The sequence below is a fragment of the Mirounga angustirostris genome, unplaced genomic scaffold, assembly GCF_029215605.1.
Source record: "Mirounga angustirostris isolate CCGP_5_RB_7025 unplaced genomic scaffold, mMirAng1.0.hap1 SCAF_7, whole genome shotgun sequence".
NCBI classification, from domain to species: Eukaryota; Metazoa; Chordata; class Mammalia; order Carnivora; family Phocidae; genus Mirounga; species Mirounga angustirostris.
In genome coordinates this window covers 57,213,022-57,215,461 of record NW_026991715.1, presented here as the reverse complement: position 1 = coordinate 57,215,461, position 2,440 = coordinate 57,213,022, and positions in this window count along the sequence as shown.

The following is a 2,440-nucleotide window of genomic DNA, read 5'->3' as shown; positions in this document are numbered from 1 at the left end:
TCCGATCGTCCAACCAATCATCTGGGTGCTGCTCGCCCTCACGGCGCTACGTCACGAACGGTCGCCTTAACAACCTCCCACAGCTCTCACTGCTGCGGAGAACGGGCACCGCACCATCTCTCACCATGGCTCGGCCAACCAATAGCAAGTCGAGTCTCAAAACTAGGGCCTGCCTATTGGTCCAAGGGCCATGGGGGCGCAAGCATGGAAGCTGCTCAGGCGAAGGCGATAGGGGATCTGGCGGGTGGAGTGTCCTACAGGCCAGGACCTGACCTGTGGCCATCCCGGCTGTGAGAGTACTATGGGAAGCACCAGTGGGAAGCAGTGGGCGACAATAAACGCAGGGTCAGGTTGAGGGTAGAAAGCCCAGTTACTTAGTGGAGAGAGAGAGAGATGGAGAGAAGAGGTGAACCTGAAAAAAGAGAAGGTGGCAGCCAGGTGCAACCCAAACCTCAAAGGTGACTCATATTCAAAAATCTAAAACGACACCTTCCTGCGACTTACCCATCTGTATAAATAGTTCCAGTCACTGGGGCCCCTCAGCACAGTGCTTCTGTGTGGAGCGCTCGCTAGTCACACACCGCTGATTCTGAAATGTGCCTCTCCTGTGTCTTCTGCATTCTCTCTGCGCTACCCGTCGCTGCAGGCCTTTATTATCTCTTAGACGAAAGAGTGCAATAGCCTCTCCTATCAGGTCTCCCCACTCTGAAGGCACTTCCACCTTAGGATCCTATTATTCCATAGGCCTGCCCCCTGGAATTGCTCATTGTCTACTTGATTAAAGAACCTGACACCACCAATATGTCCCCACCCCACATTTCTTGTGTATCTCTCATTACTTACCTGTATCAACCCTACATTTCAGCCAAGGGTAACTGGCCTTTTTTTCAGTCGCACTCAGTACCGTTTTACCTCTCTGCTAATGTTCTCTTTGTTTAATCTGGATATGCCTACCCATTTTAATTGTTGAAATTCTTAACTATCCTTTAAGGACCATTTCATAAGCCACCTCCTTTCTTGATTCCTTCAAACACATGTCATTCCTCCCTACTTTGAGCACTTATATTTCCATAATATTCTGTGACTTGCCTTATATTATTATGTGGAAATTTCTTAAGAATAGGGATTATAGGGGCGCCTGGGTGGTTCAGTTGGTTAATCATCTACTGTTGGCGCAGGTCATGATCTCAGGGTCCTGGGATCGAGCCCCTGCTCAGCGGGGAGCCTGCTTCTCCCTCTCCCTCTGCTGCTCCCCCTGCTTGTTCTCTCTCTCAAAATAAATAAATAAATAAATAAATAAATAAATAAATAAATAAATAAATAAATAAATAAAATTTTAAAAAAAAGAACAGGAATTATAATCCACTGAAGTTTTAAGCCCTATATTTTGAAACACAGTCCCTGGAACATACTATACACTCAGTAGGAGTTTTAGTAAACTATCATCTTGCTAAATTTTCATAATCCTTATAAAACAGATATTATCTCCACTTACCTAAAAAAGTTAAGCAACTTGTTATAGACCCCTTGATAATAATTAGGAAAACTTGGATTTGAGCCCACATCTAAAGCTTATGCTGATCCTTCTATACTTCACTGCTTCAGGCGCCTGGGTGGCTCAGTTGGTTAAGTGGCTGCCTTCGGCTCAGGTCATGATCCTGGAGTCCCGGGATCGAGTCCCGCATCGGGCTCCCTGCTCAGCGGGGGGTCTGCTTCTCCCTCTGACCCTCTTCCCTCTTGTGCTGTCTCATTCTCTCTCTCAAATAAATAAATAAAATCTTTAAAATAAATAAATAAATAAAAATATATACTTCACTGCTTCAGTATAGGACCTTTATTCACATCTCTTTACCCAATACTTTTGGGTCACCCCAATGCACCATGGTTGGCATTGGAGATACAGTGACAAACATGATGGAAACTACCTTTATGAACCTTATATCCCTTCCCAGAATAGATGGTTATTAAATATTTGTTGAATTAATTATAGTGGAAAGAAACAGTTTTTAGTGAAGAAGACTAGGGTTAACCAATGATTGCAATATTCTGAGTCTTATCAAAAGGAAGTGGAAGGAGAATGAGAAAAGAATAAGAAAAAGCAGAAGTGAAGAGGAAGAAGAAGAAAGAGGAGGGAAGGAAGGAACGAAGGAACGAAGGAAGAAAAATCTGTAAGTACTGACAGCTCAGAAATTTTGTCACACTTTTAATGTCCCTAGAAACCTAAAGGGCCAGATATCACAGAATTAGAAGTTATGGGGGCTCCTGGGTGGCTCAGTCGTTAAGCGTCTGCCTTTGGCTCAGGTCATGATCCCAGGGTCCTGGGATCGAGTCCCGCATCGGGCTCCCTGCTCAGCGGGAGGCCTGCTTCTCCCTCTCCCACTCCCCCTGCTTGTGTTCCCTCTCTCACTGTGTCTCTCTCTGTCAAATAAATAAATAAAAT